Source organism: Phocoena phocoena, chromosome 11 (genome assembly GCF_963924675.1).
Source record: "Phocoena phocoena chromosome 11, mPhoPho1.1, whole genome shotgun sequence".
In the NCBI taxonomy this organism is placed as follows: Eukaryota; Metazoa; Chordata; class Mammalia; order Artiodactyla; family Phocoenidae; genus Phocoena; species Phocoena phocoena.
Window position 1 is genome coordinate 34,516,940 of NC_089229.1, and position 23,327 is coordinate 34,540,266.

General features: G+C 37.3%; 1 protein-coding gene across 1 annotated transcript in view; it reads left to right on the forward strand.

Moving 5' to 3' along the window:
* Positions 1 to 7,570: 7,570 nt before the first annotated feature.
* Positions 7,571 to 23,327, forward strand: part of SLC6A15 (solute carrier family 6 member 15) — a 47,165-nt gene continuing 31,408 nt past the window's right edge. Inside the window, exon 1 of the mRNA XM_065886899.1 lies at positions 7,571 to 7,813. The gene's annotated coding sequence lies outside the window, so the exon portion shown is untranslated. The remainder of the gene's footprint in view (positions 7,814 to 23,327) is intronic.

A 23,327-nucleotide genomic window follows, 5' to 3' on the forward strand; every position in this document is an offset into this window, starting at 1 on the left:
TACAAACTTGGAGTTAGAAGACAAATAAGCACTAGGGAATGTAAGGTACAACATGATGACTACACCTAACACTGCTGTATGAGATATAGAAAAGTTGTTAGGAGAGTAAATCCTAAGAGTGCTCATCACAAGGAGAATTCTTTTCTTTTACTCTTTTCTTTTTATTGTTATCTATATGAGAAGATGGATGTTAGCTGAACCTATTGTGGTAATCATTTCACAATATATGTAAATGAAACCATCATGCTGTATGCCTTAAACTTATACAGAGATATATGCCAATAATTTCTCAATACAATTGGAAAAACTTTAAAAATGCATATAGTGTCAACAAAAGAGTTAACTTAAATAGACAAACAGAAAAATTGAATTAATAATAAAGTATCTCTATCTACCATCCCCTTCCTAATTTTCTCAATGTCCCAGGCAAGTAGTAAACTGTTTTTATCTTATAAAAGAGTATTTGAGAGACTAGAATAGGAATGTAAACTATGGATCATTTTAAGATGCTAGAATAACCTTGAGAAACAATTTTGTGAGGGGAATATAAACAAATCACAGATAAATTATTTTATGTATTTAGATTTAAAAAACTCTAAATAAAATATGAAAAAGTTGGATCCATCAATTTATACAGAGAATATTATATCATAGTCAAGAAAAAATTTATACCAGGAATGCAAGCATGGATAAACAACAGAAAATCTATGAGTATAAATTTTATATAACAATTTAAAGTTTAAAAAACATAAGCTTGACTTTATAAAGTAATACGGGCATTTGATATATCTGGGTCTCCTCTCTTTTCCTCAAACATGCCAGGTGAACTTCTCTTAGTGGCTTTTCACTGACTGACTCCTCTGCCTGGAACACACCCACCTCCCAACATTCACAATGCGAACACCTGCAAGTCCTTCAAGTGCTTGCTCCAGAAAACTCCAGTGAGGCTATCCTGACCACTCTACTTAAAACTGAAATCCACTCTCCTTCCCCTGACCCTCTGAACTCCCTTAGCCTGGTTTAGGTTCTCTTTTTTAATATATAGCACTTACTTTCTAACATACCATATGATTTAATTATTTATTATGTTTATAGTGAATTGTTTGCCTTCCTTCTTCCCATCCCACTAAAGTTTAAATTCTATGACAGCAGAGATCTTTGTCTGTTTTGGTTACTGATGTACTTCAAGCACCTAGAACTGTGCCTGCTATTTAGTATGTGCTCAATAAATATTTGTTGAATGAAATAATTCATGATTCAAAAACTTAGTAATGAAAAGGAATTGCTTTAACATAACAAATAGTATATGCCCAAAAAACCACTTCAATGTACAGAATAATTTTAACTTATCCCACATTATTCAGCTGTATCAGTTGAAGGAAAATTGAAATATTTTTTACTTCTGGAGAAATACTTGTGCCCTGAGTCCCCCAAGTGCCTCCTTTCTGCTACTTCAGTCACCCTTGCTCCCTTCATGGAACCCTGGCTTTCTCTATGACCAATTTCCTTTGGTCAGTGCCAATTATAGATTATTATTTACATAAAATTAAATATTTTAATATCACCATTATTTGAATCAAACATGAAAGAAAATGTAGGTGAATGAAATCACCCAGGGAGAGTATGGAAAGAAAAAAGATATAAGGACCAAGGACAGAACCCTAAAGCCATCAACATTTATAAAGAAGATGGATAAGGGGTTGCTAAGACTTCAGAAGAAAACTGTAGGCATTTACTTTTATAAAAGACAACCACTTATTGCATCCTAGAAGGCTTATAGGTGCCCTAAGTACTTAACTATCATCTTAATTTAATAGAATCCCAGTATCAACCTAGTTTTCTTGAGTCGTTCTGGTTATGCTTCAATGAGAAAAGCAGTCATTTGTAACATTTTATAAAACAACAACACTAATAAAAACAAACAAAACTATATATTTGTATATTGTATGTATATATAGACATATATATAGAGAGAGGAAGAGAGAGCGAGACAAGGAAAGGAAACTTTGTAAGAATACATATAAAATAGTTAACAATATTTAACTATTAAATATTAGCTTGTAGAATTGACAGAAAGGCAAAGAAACTTAAACACAGGGACTTTAACTTTTTAACTTCTTATCATGTACAAGTTCATACTTTGACATTTATTCAATGAGTAGGTATCACTGTTGTATTAAAATAATAATTTAGAATTTAGATTAGATTATGGAGTCTATGGAACTTGAATAAATCGGTAACGAGATTTTGAAATGAATCAAAGAAAAAGCAGAAAAGGCATGACATGCAAAACAAATACTATAAAACGTTTTGTCTTTATGTCTCTACATAGCTGTAGACTCAGATTAATGCTTGGGCACAGTACCTGACATATATGTCAACTGAAGAAAAATGCACAACCTAAAAATTGTGAGTTATGTTTTATTCAGGGACCATACAGAGCACTATAGCCTGGGCGACACCTCTCAGATAGCACTGAAGAACTGTTTCAAAGGGGTAAGGGAGGAGCCATAATATAGAGGAGACATCTCAAGTGAATGATTTTAGTGCTTTTCTAAGTATGGGAGGATGCAGGAGTCTGAGATCATTGAAATTATTCCTCAGATATGCATCTTAACTACTAGAGCCAGTATCTAGCACAGAATGTTTCCAGTTTTTCTCCATCCTGAATTCCCCTCAGGGTGTACCACTTGGGGAGCTGCTGCAGTGGCTGATGGCTTGATGGTGGGTAACATGTTGTTTATTGTATTAGCAGGCAATATTCTTTGTTTACTAAAATGGCAGGTGATGTTCTTTGTCCACATATATAAAGTATTTTAGAAGCATAATCTATTATTATGTAAAAGAAATTTATAATTAAAAAGTAACTTAAGGGACTTCCCTGGCGGTCCAGTGGTTAAGACTGGGCACTTCCACTGCCGGGGACGTGGGAACTAAGATACCACATGCTGCCTGGCTCAGCCAAAAAAATTTAAAAAAGTTATCACTTTTGTTCGTATTTTCACGTATCAGAGCCATTATGGCTTTATCTACAAAATGCAGAAACACTGGCAGATTTGATCCTTGTCTACTGTTTTGAATGCTTCGCTATCTTAGTCAATTGTTTAAAAATTTGATTTGATTGCTTTGACATCTATCTATTCAGTTAACCCATTGTCTGCTTATACAGAGATCAGACAACATGGTTAATTGCCTTGCTTTTACCTCTCAGTCCTTCATCAGTCATGAATATACAGGATCAACAGAATATTCACTAGGTATTTTGGGATTGCGTAGACTTTATTTTAGAAACATTTTGAGACTATGTATCAAATAACATTTGTTTATATAACATAACATTTTGTATGGAGGGTGATATAATAAAAATTTTTACTGGAATGAAAAATAGAATCTCCACAATATGCTGAATATTATGGTGTCAGGAAGCAGAATTTGCCACCCTAAAACAGGTCTCTTTGTCATATTAGTGAATTTAAGCTGTCTAAAAATAATTTTTTTTCCCCCTGAGAAACAGCAGACATGGAAAGGGCTCTAAAAACCACTAGGAGTTGCCCTTTTGTAGGAAACATTTACATTTATGAGGGACATCTCCATTTGTATGTGTTTCTCCCACTCTGTCTATGGAAGAGGAAGATGACCAAATCTCTAGAAACTCTTATCAGTGGAGAAGGCAAAGACTTAAATATGCATCACAATCACCCTTGTTTACTGTGCTTTTCCTGGTCACCTCCCATAATGACTCTCAGCATCCTCAACATCCTCTTTTGCCTTTAACTGAGGATGGTACTTAAGGTGAGGGCTTGGGCCATTTTGGTACGTTACTCAGTTTTCCTGGGTCTCGCTCATGTATACATGTTATTAAAACTTGTTCGATTTTCTCTTGTTAATCGATCTCATGTCAATTTAATTATTAGACCAGCCAGAAGAACCTAGAAGGGTAGAGAAAAATTTCTTCCTCCCCAACAATAGGAAAATAAATTAATATAATCTCATGATGTGAATTGATTTCAATATTTTCCTTTGAATTGTTGTTTCCACTTGTATAATGAAGAACTTTACTTTCTCAGACTATCCTTGGGAGTGAAATTTCTGGATCTTATGAGAGCTGCATCCTTTGCACTGTCTTGTGGGACACCTCTTACATCCTTAGTTAAGCCATAAAAAGGCTTATTGGTTTGAGTTGCTATTAAGATCCTACTCATCAATGGCCGGACAATGCATCGTATCCTTTGAACTGGAAAGACTTCTAAATTATTAAAATTTTAATTAAATGATTAATTAAACAACTGTTCCTGTGTTAATTGGCATGCAGAAGTGCCAAAAGGCAGAATTTTGAACATGAATTAATATTATCTCATGATGTGAAATGATTTCAATATTTTCCTTTAGCATCATGCATTTAAACCATTTTAAAAGAATCTTTGAATTGTTTTTCTGAACTCTGGGCGTTTTTGCACAATACTGTCATTTTGAGGGATTTGGTTTTAAAAAATACTATGGTAGAAAGACTTGGCAAGTCAAGATTCCTCCCACCACACACACCCCACACACACTTAAGGGAATACTCACTTACTTTCTCTTTCAGCCCTTCTATTACTTTTTTTTTTTAAATGAGAAGTATAATGTTGATTGCTTAAAAGTAGGTGTCAAATTCAGAAGGTGATTTAGATACAGGCAGGTATTTATTTACTGTATCTAACAGATGCCTCCTGACTGTGAATTTAGACAACCAAAGCCTCAGGTTTTTCTTCTGCAGTGTACCTACCTCATAGGGTTGGTGTAAGCATTAAGAAAAATCAAGCATATGGATTATTCCACACATTGCAAAGGCACATACTCAGCATCACATCAATACTTGTTGATATGTAAGTACACATCAGTACAGCGTGGGCATAAGGATGGATCTACCTTTACCTGTAGGGAGAAATCTTCTTCCAAGTTCTGCTCTTCCCTTCTGTGTGCTGCCTCCTCCCGCTGCACCAACACCACCACATGGTGGCCATTTTCCTACCGTGTGACAGAGAAAACACTCAGTAATTGCTAGCTAAAAGATGTTAGCAGCTGAACAGTCAATCTTTGAAAGATTTGGTCGTTAAAAATTTTAAACGGTACTGTTCACCTCCATGACTGGAATTACCCAGGATCTTCTTTTAGGACCTTTGCAACCCTCCTCCACTTCTTATCTTCTAAGGTGCCTAGTCCTGGTGGTAATTCTACACTTTCCATCTGTTAAAACCTATACATCCATTAAAGGCTTACAAAAATGCATAGAGAAAAAAAAAAAAAAAAAGCCAGCCAGATCTGGGTTTAAATCTCCATTCTGCCATTGAATGTCACTGTGTGACTGTTTGCAATTTTTTTTCCTTTTCTCTTCTTTTTTAAAAAATTTTTAACTTAATTTAATTTTTACTTATTTATTTATTTTTGGTTGCACTGCATCTTTGTTGTTGCGCATGGACTTTCTCTAGTTGCATGGAGTGGAGGCTACTCTTCGTTGCAGTGCCATGGCTTCTCACTGCAGTGGCTTCTCTTGTTGCAGAGCAACGGTACTAGGCGTGCGGGCTTCAGTAGTTGTGGTAGGCGGGCTCAGTAGTTGTGGCGTATGGACTTAGTTGCTCTGTGTCATATGGGATCTTCCCGGACCAGGGCTTGAACCCATGTCCCCTGCATCAGCAGGCGGATTCTTAACCACTGCCCCACCAGGGAAGTCCTGCATTTTTTTTTTCTGGGTATCACCTCTATCTAATCTCTAACTTAGGAAAATCACATCATTAATTAGTTGAGAAGATTAAATAAATGATTTTAAAGCCCCAGGTGCTTAGGGGGAAACTCAGTAGCTACTTTATCTTATTTTTCCTCATTGGCATCAAGACATAAATTGTATCGATCATTTTTGAGGGCATTACCCCACAAATATTTGTCACTTGTACCTTTGTACATGCATTTGAGACAGGTGTTAAACATCAGTGAAAAAGTGTGAGGGGGGAATACTGGTAGGCCAGAAGGCCTTCCTGGTACTACTATAAACAATTCCTGCAAGCATACAGAAAACTTGGTTTCCCACAGATAAGCCTAATCCTGATTATGGAGGACAGAGCTCTACTTATTTTCTTAAATTCTCCTCAGTTGTTATTGGTATTATTTGTACTATGTTTCAATTTCAATATATATAAAATGATATATATTAACATAAATATTTGCCTGTCACAAATATGTGAAGTAAAAGTAAATTAGACAAGATGTTCTGTAAGACTTTTATTGTAACTGTTTTTAGCTTTTCCTGTGGGGCATCTATCAGACTATTTATTTACCCATGCCAGGAGAAGGGCATCCAGAGGATTAAATCTAATTTAATTTTTTCTTAAAAAAAATTTTTTTTAAAGGTGGGTTTGGAAGAGACTGAGAAAAAGCTCTCCTGGCTGCATTAAAAGCTGGGGATTAGTAGCAATGTTCTGACCTGAAATTTAGGTCTTGTGATTTCTTTCCAGGAGATTTTTCACTGCATGAAAAACCTGTCTGCAATGGCCTTATTATTTAATTCAGTCTTAATTGGATACAAACCGTCAAAATCTGAGGGATTGTTGAAAGGCCTAAAAGTGCACAAAGGTATTTTTTTAATGGTAATATCAGTCATCTAGAAGTGAAAATGTCCTTCACCAAGTCACTAAACCTTTCTGCTATAATATATTTTACGTTCATTTTGCATTTCTTTTAAAGTTTCAAGGACATAAAATTTAATCTCTAGAGCATATGCCCTGTTTGGGGGAAGATTCAGCCATTTTCAAAAGTAGGCTAAGCTTTTGTGCTCCGTGATGTATATTTTAAGGAATTCTCCACGTGGCTTAATGAGTATGTCTTCATTGCTACAAGAGGTGAGTCAGGCTTCATTTTGTAATAAGACCCCTTGGAGACGAGTGGGATGCTAAGGGACCAACACAGGGTGAGGACTGGCTCCTTAAAAGAGCCTTTCATCATTTGGCCAGAATCACTGAGCGCTATCCAGGCCACCGTTTGATGGAGGAGCAAATGCCCAGAGTGCTTTCCTTTTGCGAGAGATGTAAATGGCAGGCTGGGAAAGAAAGCTAGGGAAGAGTGTTCTTTGGGTCATTCACTGCTTCTAGTTCGGTCCCCGACGTTCGGAAAATATTCAAAGGGTGTAAGGTAGGACCATTTCTATTGTTATCCCGGCTGGGACAAAGGCGGGGTGGCAGTGGTGGGGGCGGGCAAGTGATGCCCATCCTTTCGGTTGCGTAGGTTGGGGGAGTACGGGATGGCGCGGGGGGATTTGTTTTGTTTTGCTCTGAAGCCGGTTTCCCGGAGTCCCTCCCGTCCCCCGCCGGGAGCGCAGGGAGGACGCAGCGAGGCAACCGCAGCGGCCTCTGCGTCAAGTGGCGGCGGGGCGGGGAGGTGCGGCGCCGGGCCTGGAGACCTGGCTCGCGTCCCCCAGGCGCCCGCAGCCTCCCCCTCCCCCGCAGCCTGTTGGCGGCCGCAGCTCTGGCGGGCCGGGCACGTGGGCGCCTCCGTCACACCCTCACTCACACACTGACACACACCCGCGCGCGCACGCACCCGCGCGCCTGCATCTCGTGCTTTTCGCCTGGCGGACACACAGGCGCTCAGGAGTAGTCCCCTGCCAGCCCGCAGGGCAGAGACCCCCTGCACCCTGCCCCAGGGCCCGCCCGCCCTCAGCAGCTGCTTCTCTGCAGACAGCTCCCCGCGGCCTCGGTCAGTCACCTGGACCCGACCCCTTGGCCACTGCTGCTTCTGTCGGGACGTGGACACAGCAAGAGGCGCCGGCCAAGACACCCTGACGGTGAGGACACGCTTCTACCGCTAAGGACACGGTGTAGGTAGGGTGGGGCTCACCGTGAGGCACCCTGGAGCTCGGGGCCGGGGAAGGGAGCGGAATTGATGGATGGATCCCGGGAAGGGCTCAGGCTGTGTCCGGGGGTGAGGGGAGGTAGGGCGGCTCCAGAGCCCCAGGAGGGCGAAGCTGGGCTCAGCGGGCGACCCTTCGGGCTCTGCGTCCTGCACCTGTGCACAATCGGGGGGCCTAGAAGCGGTGTGTAACGGGAAGCACATGGGTCGAAACGTGCCGCCATCCTTCTTCCTTCCTGCCGAGACCACAGCATCCCCGAAAGACTAGTCGTTTCCAAGTCCAGTCAGGGTTGGCCGAAGGGCGGGGTCCGCCTGAGGCAAGTCGGAAAGTTGCCAGGGTCGGGACGGAGCGAGACGCTTCCAGGGCTCTCGGTGAGTTGGAAGCTGATCCTCGTACAGGTTAGGGTGGGGCGGGGAGAGGAGCCAACCTCATTCCTCGTTCGCTTCTGGTTGCTTTTGCAACTCCCGAAGGCGACTGCCCAAGGCGGTGTGTTTTCACGTGACCCCAGTTCCCTTTTGCCTGAGGTATCCTGCGTTAAATGGTCCTGAAGTGGGCCTTTCTCCCGCACAAGGCACGCGGCTCTCGGAGAAAGCACAGCCTGTGTGTTTCTGCGCATCCAGGGATTTGAGGATGTGGTGGTGAGGGTGTTGGCGCCGGGATTTTAAGATGATGGGAGACCGTTTCTACGTTTCATGAACTCGGCTCGTTTGTGCGTGGCCTGGGTAGAGGACCGTTTTGAGTATAGGGGTAGAGTTTCAGTCAGTAACGCGCCTTATAAATACGAATGGATTAAAAACGCTCGAGCTGTCCTGGGGACAGTTATGACCTACCCGGTCTCAGAGGCCGCAGTGGCTGGAATGCTTTTCCGTTAAGCGGAAAAGCGGCGTTTGCCGCTCGTTCGCGGAGAGGGAAGCCCACAGGTTCGCGCTCTCCGGTGCCGAGCTCTTCTTTCCGCTTTCCGTTCTCTTCCCTAGCGGGGAAACAGTGGAGTAAGAAGGGGCGGGGTCCGCACTCGGGCGCCGTGACGTCAGCAGTGTTTGGGTGCTTATGCAAATGAGACTGCGACCGTTTCCCCTAGGCCGGCCGTTTCCCCTCCAGGTCTTAAAGGTAGACCCAGTCTCAGTCTGCACCGTATGTTTGGTCCACTGCCCAGAAACACAAGAGGACCGAAGCGTTTGCGTTCTGTGCTACATTTGGGCTTCTCGTCTCCCCGTTTTTAAAGCTGTTTTATACCTGTCATTGCCTGGTTGCTTTCCCGAAACACAGGGAACAATGTGTTTGCTTTAAGAAATATCATTCTCTGACGAACAACCCCGTGAAGAGCTCCTTACCCCACCCAGCCTCTGTTCTGCAAGAATGCTGCTGAGATACACTCCTGCTTCTGTCTTCAACGCATAGTATTGATTTGACTTGTAGCAGGTATTTAATAAATACTTGATGATGGACCGAAGAGTGTGTGTATTTCTCTCATTAAATTCGGAGTATTCAACCATCAAAATTGTCTATTTTATTTTTGCGAAAATGAGTGGGCTTTGTGTCTTACATGACCAGCGATCCATGTATATTTGTTAGCTTAAAATATATTATCAATATATTACTGAATTCATTGACCATTTTCCTCCAAATGAAAAGAAAATTCAGTATATTCTTTTTTTTGCAGAAAGATAGGAATTAATGTTGTGAAAGGAAGAGAATGTCATCATTTGTTGACAAGTTTTCTTTTTCTGATTGCACGTTATATATTTGATTCAAGAATTACTTTATATTCCAATATATGTAACTCAAGATATTGTATTTTAATGGCGTTAAGAAAGATGTTCACATATGTTTTTAGGAAATAAGTGCTCTGTTATCCAATTAATAAAGTAAATAAGAAATACTATCTCAGTCTAGTTCAGGTTGCTATAACAAATTACCATAAACTGGGTGGCTTATAATGAACAGAAATGTATTTCTCACACTTCTGGAGGCTGGTCCAAGATAAGGTGCCAGCAGATTCCGTGTCTGGTGGGAGCCTGCTTCCTGGTTCATGGTGCTTTCTCACTGTGTTCTCACGTGGTCGAAGGGGCTAGTTAGTTCTCTAGCATCTCATATTAACCCCCCAAAGCCTCAACTTCTAATACCATCACTTTGGGGTTAGAATTTCAACATATATGGGATGGGGGGAGGACACAAACATTCAAACCATAGCAAATAGTAAAGAATTTTTAAATTGGATCATAGCTGTTTGAGATACCAATAATCAGGTGAGATGCTTAGTTGTCAGTAGTTGAAATTTTAAAATAAGTTAGAATAATTACTAAAACCTAAATTGATAAGCGTTAGTTTACCCAGTGATCACAGTTCAAATTTTATTTTGTACATGTTAGAAAATATGCTTGTCCTGTCATGACAAAACTTTTGTTTTAATTGGTAAAAATTTTGCATTCCTTTGAACTCTGGGGTTATTATCCAGGTAATTAAAAAATCATTGACTTAGAATGATAGACCTGAAAGAGACTGTTGGTGATCAAAAGCACAGAAAGCTTTTACTTCTCAATTTACTTCTCAACTTCCTTTGGAGAGTGTGTTAACCCCTTTATTACTGCATACATATGCATGATTGGCTGTAATAATATATTCCTATGCAGAGTCGATTTTAAAATAGATTCTGAGCAGATTGCATTATTAACAAAAATCCATGGGTGTAGTCTGATGCGTGAAAACATTCAAGGTTACATAGCAGGCATCTTTAGATTTATTTCCAGTTTGCCCTATAACTTAAAACAAGTCCTAACTACTCTTCTGGATATATTGAGTAAATAATTTTTTTAATAAACAAATTTATCTGCTTATACATTAACTTTGACCAGTAATGATTGTCTCATATTTCTTGGTGAACAGCAAGCCCTAGAGACTGGGCTACAGGGTGGTATTAAATGCACGGTACCACTTGATATAGGAGAGAGCTGTTTCCAGTCTCGAAGTTCAGTTTATTTCCTTGTGATTGACGCGCTAAGGTATCCTTTCACATAAGATTAATTGATTGTTATCTTTGAACAGAATGCTTAACCTGGGAGCTTTTTCACCTATCAGATTGGCAAAGATCAAAAATATTACTCACTGATAAAGACGCAGACGATGTAGAGAATGGACTTGAGGACGGGGAGGGGGAAGGGTAAGCTGGGAGAAAGTGAGAGAGTGACATGGACATATATACATTACCAAATGTAAAATAGATAGCTAGTGGGAAGCAGCTGCATAGCACAGGGAGATCAGTTCAGTGCTTTGTGTCCACCTAGAGGGGTGGAATAGGGAGGGTGGGAGGGAGATGCAAGAGGGAAGGGATATGGGGATATATGTATACATATAGCTGGTTCACTTTGTTATATAGCAGCAACTAACACGACATTGTAAAGCAATTATACTCCAATAAAGATGTTAAAAAAATATATTGCTCACTGTATTGAAGAAGGCAGAGGGAACCAGGCACTTTCATACTTTGCTTGTGGTAGTACAAATTGAGACAGCTTTGATAAAGGGTCATTTGTCAATATTTACCAAAATTATAAAAGCACATAACTTTTGATCAAGCAGTTCCGCTTTTAGGAATTTATTCTACAGATATGTAAATGTCAGATATACAAAGTGAGTTGCTTGAACACTGAAGCAAAGTGTCAGAAATGACTGATATATGACATACTCATACAATCATTTTAAATAACACAGTAATGTATGACATACCCATACGATCATTTAAAAAAACACAATAAACTATTGTATTGAGAGCAAAAGGTTTAAAAGATTTTTAAAGTGAAAAACCAAGATGCAGAATTATGTATCATATAGTATATAGTAACAGTGGTGTAAAAAGAAAAAGGTTGGGAAGGTGGAAAGAAAACACATATTAGCCTGAACATACATATTAGCTTGAATATATACCAAATATCTGTGGAGGACTTTGGTGACTTATAGAGAGATAGGGGTGGGATTAGATGTGCTGGGGAAAAAGAGTGGGAAGATATTTTTCACTCTATACCCACCATATTACTGTATTATTTATTCTAAATATAAATTTAAACATATTCTAAAGTGAAAACAGTAGTATATAAAAAGTACTCTTGGGAGAACAGTAGCCAGGCATCAGATGCCATCAAATGAGTAAGGTATAAAAGTCAATGGAGGGGCTTCCCTGGTGGCGCAGTGGTTGAGAGTCCGCCTGCCGATGCAGGGGACACGGGTTCGTGCCCCGGTCTGGGAAGATCCCACATGCCAAGGAGCGGCTGGGCCCGTGAGCCATGGCCACTGAGCCTGCGCGTACAGAGCCTGTGCTCCGCAACGGGAGAGGCCACAACAGTGAGAGGCCCAGGTACCGGAATAAAAAAAAAAGTCAATGGATCTTTTGGGTCCATGATTTTTGTAGTTTCTGAATTTATAGGAAAGTTTCCTACATTGAATATTCTTAGTAATAAAATTGTATTAGAGCAGCAGATGAGATTTAGTGGATTCACTAAAATTAACTGGTTATATCAGCATAAAAATGCACAATTTTTTAGTGAGTTGACTAAGGTTTTTTTAAAAAAAAATTTGAGATGGTTATAGATTCATATGAAGTTGTTAAGAAATAATTATATAAGATAATATATAATTATAAGAAATAACAGAGAGTTCTTGCATGCCCTCTATGCAGTTTTCTGCAAGTGTAACCTTTTGCAAATCTATACTATGACATCATAATCAGAATATTGACATTGATAAAGCAAAGTTACAGAGTTCCATCACTATAAGGATCCCTGTGTGGCCCTTTCATAAGCACAACCACTTCAGTCCTGTCCCCAACCTCTCCTTAAATCGTGGTGACCACTAACCTATTATTCATGTTTGTTGTTTTGTCTTTTCAAGAATGTTATGTAAGTAGAATCATATAATGTGCAACCTTTTGGAATTGGCTTTTTCCACTCAGCATAATTGTCTATAGATTAATCTAAGCTGTTGTGTGTATTAGTGGTTTGTTTTTATTTCTGAGTAGTACTCCATGGTATGGATTTACCACAGTCTGTTTAACCATTCACCCATTGAATGACACCTGAGTTCTTTCCAGTTTAGGGTTGTTATGAATAAAGCTGCTATAGAAACTTGTTTACAGGTTTTATGGAAGCTAAAGTTTCATTTCTACAGCATAAATGCCCAGGAGGGCAATTGCTGGATTATATGGTAGTTGCATGTTTTGTTTTCTGGAGAGCTGTACCATTTTACATTCTCACCAGCAATGTATGAATGATCCAGTTTTCTCCATATCCTTGCCAGAATTTGGTTGTCTTTCTATTTTAGCCATCCCAATAAGTATGTAGTGACATTGCATTGTAGTTTTAGTTACCATTGCTAATGGCTGATAATGTCAGACCTCGTTTCATGTGCTCATTTGCCATCTAGACATCATATTCAGTGAAATGTCCTTTGTCCATTTTCTAAATTATTTTTAATTGATGATGTTTATGAGTTCTTATAGATCCTAAATACTGTTTTTTTTTCCTTGGGGTTGTGGTCTGCAAATGTTTTCTCCCAGTCTTTAGCTTATTTTTTTCATCCACTTAATAGGTTCTTTCACAGAGCAAATTTTTAAATTTTGAAGTCCATTTTACCAGTTTTTGCTTTGATGGATTCTGCTTTTGGTTTCATGTCTAAGAATTCTTTGCTTAGCTCTAGATCTCAAAATTTTTTCTGATGATTTCTTTTTAAAAGGTTTATAGTTTGATGTTTTACATTTAAGTCCGTGATTCATTTTGAGTTGTTTTTGTATAAGGTATGAAATTTAGGTCCAGGCTATATTTGCTTGGGAATGCCCAATTGTTCCAGAGCTATTTGTTGAAAGGGCTATCCTTTCTCTACTGAAATTGCTTTTGCACCTTTGTCAAAAATCAGTTGGATGTATTTGTGTGGACCTACTTATGGGTACTCTCTTCTGTTTCATTGATCTATTTGTCTGTCCTTCTGTCAACCTCACACAGTCTTTATCACTGTAGCTATATAAGTCTTCAAATAAGGTAGAAAGATTCCTCCTACTTCATTCTTCCATTTTGAAATTGTAGCTATCTTAGTTTTTTGACATTTTATATAAATTTAGAATAATCTATATCTACAAAAATTTTTGCTGGGATTTTATAGGAATTGCCTTAAACCTGTATACCAATTTAGGGAGAATTGACATATTTACTGTGTTGAGTCTTTCAGTCTGTGAACATGGTATGTCTGTCCATATATTTAGATCTTCTTAGATTTCTTTCATCAGTTGAAGTATTCAATATAAAAGTACTGTTCATATTTTGTAGATTCCTTGGTATTTTCAATATAGACAATCAGGATGTCTGCACATATGGAAAATTTTCTTTCTTCCTTTCCAATCTATATGCCTTATATTTCCTTTTCTTGCCTTACTGCACTGGCTAGAACTTCCAGTACTACACTGAATAAAAGTATGTGAATAGATATTCTTGTCTTGTTCCTGAGCTTCAGGGAAAATATTACATTATTCATTTTTGAATATTGAACAAGCCTGTGTACCTAGAATAAGACCCACTTGGTCATGGGGTACAATTCTTATTATATAGCACTGAATTCTGTTTTCTAATATTGTGTTAAGGAAGTCTTTGTCTTTATTCACAAAAGATATAGATATATAGTTTCTTGTTTGTTTTATTCTGGTACTATCTTTGTATGGTTTTGGATTCAGAGTAATACTGACTTAATAAAATGAACTGCGAAGTGTTCTATCATCTTCTATTGTCTGGAAGAGATTATGCAGAGTTGGTGTTAATTGTTTCTTAAATGTTAGGTGGGATTCTCCAGTGAAACCATCTGGGCCTGGAGATTTCTTTTGTGAGAGTTTTAAAATAATGCATTCATGTTTCTAAATAGTTATATGGATATTAAATGACCTGTTTTATGTTGGGTAAGTTGTGGTAGTTTGTGTTTTTCAAGGAATTAGCCTATTTCAACTAAGTTGTCAAGATTTACGTGTGTAGAGTTTTTGCTAGTATTTCTTTATGGTCATTTTGATGTCTGCAGGTTTTCTTATAATCCTTGTTTCATTTCTGATATATATAAAATGATATACAAAAGCATAAAATCGACCTCATGGAGCTTTACATTAGGGTAACTAAACGTGTCTTTCAAGGCTAATATTTATCTTGTGGTTACAAGAGAATCACTGCATGGATTTAAAAACCTAAACCACACCTTTTTTTACACAGGTCTAGCCCCACTGTGAATGGTTCCTTGGACAATATTTCAAATTTAATTAACTATTTTTACTTTCAGTTAAATTCAGTGACTATTCAATTTCTCTCCCCCATTAGGCAGTTAGTACATATGCTACATAACAAACTATCCATTTTTTGTTTTTTTTTTTAGTACGTTTGAAACAATGTTATATTGAAGCATTCACCCTCTGTTACCTTCCTGGGATTGTAGTGACTTTAAACAATAATGATTTATTATTTTTCATTATCCTCTGTGTTGGTTGGGCTCAGCTAGGTGCTTCATCTGTTCTAGTTGATATTTCTAGTTGATATTAGCTGGCTATTCAACTGGGGCTAGAATGTCAACATCTTTGTTCTTGTTCCTGTGGGTTTAGCTCAGATGGCTGGTACAATTGGTGGCTGATAGAGTGTCTCTCTCACTTTCCATGTGGGATTTCTAACAGGGCAGGTGGACATTTTTTATATTGTGTCTGGCTTCCAAAAGAGTCAAAGCAGAAACTGCCAGGCTTCCTGAGACCTAGTGACATTTGCATAGTGTCACTTCTGCATTCTAATGGTCAAAGAAGTTCAAGGCCAGCCCAGAATTAAAAGAAGGGGAAATAGACTCCATCTTATTAATGAGATGAGTAACAGGGATAATACAGCATTGGGAAGAACTGTTAACATTTGTGTTTGCTATCTATTATAGGAAACATCTGAGAGAGATCATACTTGACATTCTATGATGATGACAATGAAGCATGTTGAATGCTTTCAAATTCATTTTTTCCATAAGGCATGATAATACAAATATATAAATAAGTGTAATACAATAGAATGTGCCTGCAGGAGGCTAATAATAGCTCCTGAAGATTTGTCTACTTCTTAATTCCTGGCACTTGTGACTGTTACCTTAGTTGGAAAAAGACTTGTTGCAGAAATTATCTTCAGATGAAGAGGTTATCCTAGAATGTCCAGATGGGCCCTATAATGCCATGCCATCTCAGATGTCCTTATATGAAAGAGGCAGAGGAGATTAGACACACATAGAAGAGGAGGAGGCAATGTGACTATGGAGGTATGGACTGGAGTGATGTGGCTATGAGTGAAGGAACACCGGCAGCCCCAGAAGCTAGAAGAGGCGAAGAACAGACTTTCCCCTAGGGCCTCCTGAGGGACTTCAGACCTGACAACACCTTGATTTTGGTTCACTGAAACAGATTTCAAATCTCTGGCTTCCAGAGCTTTGAAAGATCAGATTTCTGTTGTTTCAAGCCACTAAATCTGAATTTGTTATAGCATTCTCAGGAAATGAACACAGTGCCTAAATCTGAGGTGTTCTCTATAAAATTTTAAATGTTTTAAAGACTTTTTGTATATTTTCAAAATGTTTAAAAGGCCTTTTGAAAGACTTAGTTAAATAAAATTTAAGACCTGTCCTTGGTTTATAGAAGTCAACAAAAATACATTTCAATTTCTGGGAATTGCTGTATAATTATAATTAACTTTGAAATAATTGCAAGCTCACAAGAAGGTGCAAAGGGAGGTCCTGTGTAACCTTCACTTAGCCTCCCCCACTTTATAATCTTATATAAAAATACAGTACAATATCAAAACCAGCATATTGATATTGGTACAATTCATAGAGCTTTTCCAGATTATGCAGTCATTTTTTCTGTATGTATGTATTGTTCTTTGCAATTTTATCACATGTATAGCCTCATGCAACCCTTATCACAATGAAGATACTAAATGTTAACCATCTCACAAGATTCTCCTGTGCTACCTTTTTATAGCACACCCACCTGTCCTTCTGTACCATAACTCCTAGCAACCACTGTTCTGTGGTTCATCTATGTCATTATCTAATTTCACAAATGTAATATAAATGGAATCATGAAATATGTATCCTTTTCAAACTGGCTTTCTCTCCCCCATTTAGCATCATTCCCTTAAAGTTTATCCAGGTTGTTGCATGTATCAATAGTTCTTTCCTTTTTATGGCTGGTATTGCATTATATGGACATACTCCGGTTTGTTTAACCATTCACCCATTGAAGGACGTTTGGGTAGTTCTCAGTTTGGGGCTATTATGAATAAAGCTTTTATGAACATTTATGTACAAGTTTCTGCTTGAAAATAAGTTTTTATTTCTCTGGGATATATGCCTAAGAGTGCAAAATGATGGTCACAATGGTAACTCTATTATTAGTGTTAAAAGTAACTGCCAACTATTTTTTAGGGTGGCTATACTATTTTACATTTCTATCAGCAATATATGATTGATCTAGTTTCTTCACAACCTCACCAACTTTTGGTGTCATTATTTATTTATTTATTTATTTATCTACTTATTTTAGCCATTCTGATAGATGTGTTATAGTCCACATTTTTGGGCAAAACGTATGTTACCAAGTGTAAGTTGTGACTTTGTATTTCACTTGTAAAAGTGTTCTCCTCCTTTTGATTGATTCTGTGATTTTTTTGTTATCTTTTTGCTTAATGCAGACATTTTATATAAAGAGATATAATTTGCAAAATAAATGCTTAGGTGGTATTCTATATGGTTGAAAATCTTTTGTATTATTTGTTAAAATCATTATTTCATTATGTTACCAAATTTTGTCTTTTTCTATGGCGATTATTTCATAACTACAAACTTCTTAACATGTGCCTTTTTTTTCTTGGGTATTTCAATATGGTTCAATATTTTATTTTTGTTCAAATAGTCTTTACTTTTTACCTTATACATTAGAATATGAAAAAATATATTTCATTTGAATTCACAATGAATTTCAGATTCAATGTTCAGAATTGGTTCATATTTAAAGAAAACTTTATTCAGTAAAATTTGAATTTGTCCAAGTCAGGGAGATAATTTACTGTTGTTCTAGTTCTTTATTATAGAATATTAAGATTGTGGAAAATGCTAGTAATTAGCCAGCACAGGCATGTCTGCTTGAGTCATCTCTCATATCTAAGATGCAAGTGCCTGCCTGCTATTTTAGGGTTTTGCATATTTTCACTGGAAACATTTATTAATGTCTAATATAACATAATTTCAAAAGATGTTGTAACAATAGTAGTTTAAAAGTCTGGAAAGATGGAGTAAGAACTCTTAATTCTATAGTGAATTATTTCTATTTTGAGTTAACTCTATAGTGAAATTTTTAGCAAGAATAATCAAGACAAAAGCAGAGAAAACACCTATTACCAATAGCAGGGATAAAAAATGAGATAAGACTAAAAATCCTGCAGGTGTTAAAAAACACTAGGGACTATTATGAATCACTTTGTGCCAATAAATTTGACAATTTAGATGATATAAATTCCTTGAAAAGCACAACTTACCAAAACTAACACAGCAAGAAAAAGAAAACCTAAGTAGCTGTATATCAATAAAATAAATTGAATTTTTAATTGAAGATATTCCATAAAAGAAAACTCCAGGCCCAGATGGCTTTATTGGTGAATGCTGCCAAACATTTTAGGAAGAAATAAAACCAATCCTACATATAGTCTCTCAGAAAATAAAAGAGAGGCCATTTCAGAACTCTATTAAGGAGTCCACCAAAACCAGAGAAGTAAAATATAAGAAAAAAAATTTTACAGATCCATGTTCCCATGAATATAGTTGAAAAAAATCCTCACCAAAATATTAGCAACTAAATTTAGTGATATATTAAAAGGGTAATACATCTAGAGTAAGTGGGGTTTATCCCATAATAAAAGATACAAAATCAATCAATCAATATAATACTCTATATTAACAGATTAAGAAGTTATGTGATTATCTTAATAAAAGCAGGAAATTATGTGACAAAATTCAACAGGTATTCATGATTCAAAAAACAAAATCACTGAACTAGGAATAAAAGAAACTTCTAAACAGATAAAAGGACCTGATGAAAAAATCCATAACTAACATTGTACCTAACAGTAAAATATTGAGTACTTCCCCACTAACATTGGGGCATAGATGAAGAAATCTGCTCTTAACACTTCTGTTCAAAATTTTGGTGGATGTCCTAGCCAGAAAATAACTCAAGAAAAAGAAATTAAAGGCAAACAATTAGAGAAAGCTAAACTATCTTTATTTACCAATGACATATTGTCTATATAAAAATCCTAAGGAATCTTTAAAAATAACAATTTGATTTAGCATTGTTGCAGGGTATATAGCTTGTATTTTAAAAAATCACTTTTTTCTGGAGAGAAATTAAAGCAGATACAAATAAATGGAAAGATATACCAAGTTCATAGATTGGAAAACTCAATTTTTTAAGATGTGAGTGCTCCACAAATGGGTCTATAGAATCAATGTAATCCCATTCAAAATTCCAGCAGACTGTTTTATTTTGGGTAGAAACTGACAAGCTGATTTCAAAATTTATGTGGAGAGGCAATGAAACAATCTTAAGAAAGGAAAAACACATTAAAAATGGTTAGGCTTGAGAACCACAAGTTAAAATTTTATTATGTTGATTTTAAAAGGTTTTGAATCTAGCTTTAAGTGTTTAAAATAGATTTTTTTTCTGAAAAGTTACTCATGAAGATATTAAAGCAATACAAAAATGGGAGAATGAGAAAAATATAAAGATAAGTCCAAATTTAAATAATGTAACATTTTCAACATTTTTAATGTATGTAACTCCCTATATAGAATAGATAAATGGGAAGACACCAATTGTTTTATATTTATAATAGGTTTACATTTATAATAGGTGTATAATAAGGTTCTTTGCAAGCTGCAGAAACTGATGCTGGCTATGAGGAAAAAAAAAAAGAAATATTGGCAGGGTGGCAAGGACTCAAAGAAACAATGGGGTGCTTGGCAATAAGATGGAAAAGGGCAAGAATGAAAACAGTTCTGAAAACTGGATCCAGGATCCATGACTATGGTAGTAGTTACAGCCTGGGCATAATCCCTTTTGAATTAAATGAGATGCCAACTTTTTGATCTCTTTGTTCTTCTCCTCAAGGTTCAAAATCCAGGGAGAGGAAATCTAACTGGACAAATGCAGATTATTCTCAAAAATGGTGGCAGTATTTCTCTCTTCCCTCTACTCATACCTTTAGCAAACTGACTTTGTTGTTCCTTCCATCAAAACATGGAGTTTATTTACTCTTGGGTCATCTGGACTTAGCTGTGTGACTTGCTTTGGTCAGTGAGACATCAGCAAATGTGACACAAACAGGCTTTACTAGGACTTGTGTGTTGGGCTTACCCCTTTGGGCTAGAGTTGGAACTCTAAGCTTATAATGTGAACAAGCTGGAGCTAGCATTTTGGAGAGACTATGTGTAGGAGGACCAAAGTGCTCTGGCTGATAGGCTGTCCCTGCCAGAATGTGATTTGAGACCCTCTTAGGCCATCCTCCTCCACTCGAGTTGACAGGTGACTGCAGAGCGGAAGTGACCCAAGTCAAGAGAAGCAAAACAACTGACCATTTAAGCCTAGCTCAAATTGCTAATCCACAAAATCATGAGCAAATACAGTTTTTGTTTGCTAAGCTATTAAATTTTGAGGTAATTTATTATGCAGAGATAGAAAACTGGTTTTATAAAAAAGTGGTGTTAAGACACCTGAAACATGTAGCATTGGCTCTGGACTCACATTATCCTTAATTGAATGAAGTTGTAATATAATACAAATATAAGAGGGCGATAATCATAGTTAAAAGAAAACATATATTGAGTACTCTCAATGTGTTTGCGTTTATCCAAGCACTTTATTATTAGATAACTAAGTAATTTAGCCAAGGTCATAAAACCATAAGTGATAGAGTTTGGATTTGAACTCAGTCTGTCTCTAGAACCTAGATATAAATGTTTGGCACCATGGCCTTCCCTGGTGGCACAGTGGTTAAAGAATCCACCTGCCAATGCAGGGGACATGGGTTCGAGCTCTAGTCCAGTAAGATCCCACATGCCGCGGAGCAACTAAGTCCGTGGGCCACAACTACTGAGCCTGCGCTCTACAGCCTGCGAACCACAACTACTGAGCCCACGTGCCACAACTATTGAAGCCCACGCACCTAGAGCCCATGCTCCGCAACAAGAGAAGCCACCGCATTGAGAAGCCAGTGCACTGCAACAAAGAGTAGCCCCTGCTCGCCACGACTAGAGAAAGCCCGAGCGCAGCAATTAAGACCCAATGCAGCCAATAAATAAATAAATAAGTAAATGTTTGGCACCAACACATATCTTTTCACAGCAATAAATATTAATTCCTACAAGAGCTCATTAAAAGTAAATAAGAAGGATTATACAAAAACATGAAGAAGTGGGGTCATTATCCTTTTTTGGACTATGAGTTTCATATTTAGACAATATCCTAAATTGATACTGCCAATTTAATCCTCATTACAGTTTAATCCTCATCTTTCTGCTATGAAAGATGAGAACGTTCTCATACCTTTCTTTCTCCCGTTTAAATTCCTGATTTTGTTAGGTTATTTTTGAATTTTAATTTATATTTTTCTCCTCAACATAATTCTTATAGATTTTGAACCTTATTTCCTTGTTTAAATTAGTGTTCACTTCTGTCGTTTAACATGGGTCTCTGTCTCGATTGGCTAAATTTCATGATCATGTAGCCTGTCCCTTTCTCCCCATTAGGGCTCATCAGATCTTTTATGGATGAGAATATTTGCGACATTTATAATTGGAATACAAAGTACTTGAGTATAAAAACTGAAGATCAAGTATTTTTTTCTCTTCGTTTTTATAGAGGTGATTGAATATCCTGGGCTTATTTCTCCTTTCTACTTCTGCTTGAAATCCCTAGGAATCTCCATACTAGTAATTCCTCAGTGTTGACCGTGCTACATTATTATTATTATTAAATAATACAAGTCTTAGCAAAAGTCTGCTATTTTATCTTTTAGTATTTTGTGTTTTATTCTATTCTGTTTCCTGATATATATTCTACATTTATCTTTTGCTTTTGTTCCCCTCTCAACTACTACCCCTCCATCTCCCTGTTTCTATGTAAAACTTTTTCATTCTTAGCAATTCATCTCATAATTACTCATAATCTCATAGTTACTTACTAAATAATCTCCTTTTTGAATGGGGAGATGTCTGTCTTGTCACACCATGTAATAAAAAAATTAGTGCCGTGCAAATGAAACATAGATGGAGTGATCTGGGGCACTCTGCATCTTCAATTCAGATTTAATCTCTGGAACAGTGGTTGTCAAATGTTTTCAATAGTAAATATTTTAGGCTTTGCAATCCATACAAAGTGATTCAGTTGTTGCAGCGCAAAATTAACTATAGGAGATATGTAAATGTGTGGGCATGACTATGTTCCAATAAAATTTTATTTACAAAATCAGACCGTGGGTTGTATTAGGTTCATGGGCAGTATTTTCTTGACCCCTGCTCTCACCTGTTACTCCGTTGTAGACAGGAGGCCCTTATCAGTTAGTGATGAGGACAGCTAACGCAACTCCTAGGTACAGGTGAAGAGCAATATGATAGCTTGTTGCCAACTTTACTGTCCCAGGAGTGGATGGTGATAACTTGGCAGGGACTGTGCAGTTAATTGATTCTGATTATCCTACTGCCCATGTGACCAGTAGAATATGAAAAATTTATCACCCACTACTTCACATCCTCCCTGGACATTCCTGCTTCGTAGTAACAGTAATACACTTTTGGCAATAGTCAATTACACGTTTAAATCTTTGTTTATGGCATACTTTTACGGGCTAAGTTCTTCAGGCAAGCTTTTGGCATTCCTAAAAAATTTCTCTTTCAGAAAAGTTGGATCTTGAAAATTCTGAAATTAATTTGGCTTTCAAATTGTCTCATATACTAGGTTTTTACAAATCCACTCAGAAACTGAATTTATATCTTTTGGCTATATGCAGCAGCTATATAAGAAAGATATGCCTCTGACTCAGTAAATATAGGGACTTGGGGTAAAAGGCAAAAAACAAAAAAACAACCAAACGTGTAATAATGTAAAATACTTGTAGTTATTATACAATATTATTCTGTCATACTTCAGTTCATTTATTTGACAGACAAATTTAAACATTGAGAATGTGAGATTGGTAAGATAATGTCATTCTCCAAGTAGAGCTTATGGCCTATTGAAGAAGAGATATACATTTTCCCCCAAGACTTACGTGTTATTGTGGAAACTTCAATGTTAACTGCAACCCCACCCAATATTTTCCTATAGCCATCCTAGACAGGAGCAGGAGGTGGGAGAAACAAA